Here is a 792-nt window from a genome sequence, read left to right as displayed (position 1 = left end):
ATACATTTTGTTCTACACTAAAATCGGGGAGGGGGTGGGGGTGGGCGGAGGCTGCAGTCGGTCCTGTAAATCATACAGCGATTAGTCTATGGCTGGAAGGCGGCTGGGGGCATCAGCACAGCAGCTCATGTACCACCTGCAAGGATGCCTTGCTTCACTAGGGGGCGCAAGAGGCCACTGCATCCACCCCCTCACATCCTCCGCCCCTGGAGAAGGAGGATCCAGGGGACGGTGCCGCAGAAGTTACTGTCACCGAAATGTAAACTGTTACGGACTGCAAAAGCAAGCAGCTGCTGCCTGCGGGGTTACTTTGGACCTGCTTGAAACTCAAGCGGAGGAAAGCTTAGACCAATCTGCAATGTGGTTTTGCCCTCTTTGCAACTGAATACGTTAAAACAAAATCCTTCCGAAGTTAAACAGAAGGAAAATGGAAAAATAAAGGTCAACAAGCAAGTTCCATTGAGGCCGTTTTATTGGACTAACAGTTAAAAAAAACCCATTAGAAAACCCTGTCATCATCAAAACTAAAACTGAATTTTGTGTTGCAGTTTAACAATCTGTATGCAAACTGTCACGGCTGAGTCACGGCTCTCTGTTCTCAAAGTTACACAACAATTCGATAACAAATGTAACCTTACAGACCGGCTGCGGAGCATTTCTGTGCCACACAAGGAGACTAAAACACGGAATTCTCCGAAAAGCAACAACTTAGCGAACTGAAGCTGCAGGTTCCCCCGGATCCACCATCTCTGCTTGGAAGCATTGGTGCTTGACAGGGCCATTCTATTAAAG

This window comes from Rhinatrema bivittatum, chromosome 4, assembly GCF_901001135.1.
Source record: "Rhinatrema bivittatum chromosome 4, aRhiBiv1.1, whole genome shotgun sequence".
NCBI classification, from domain to species: Eukaryota; Metazoa; Chordata; class Amphibia; order Gymnophiona; family Rhinatrematidae; genus Rhinatrema; species Rhinatrema bivittatum.
Note: the sequence above shows the minus strand (reverse complement) of the source record.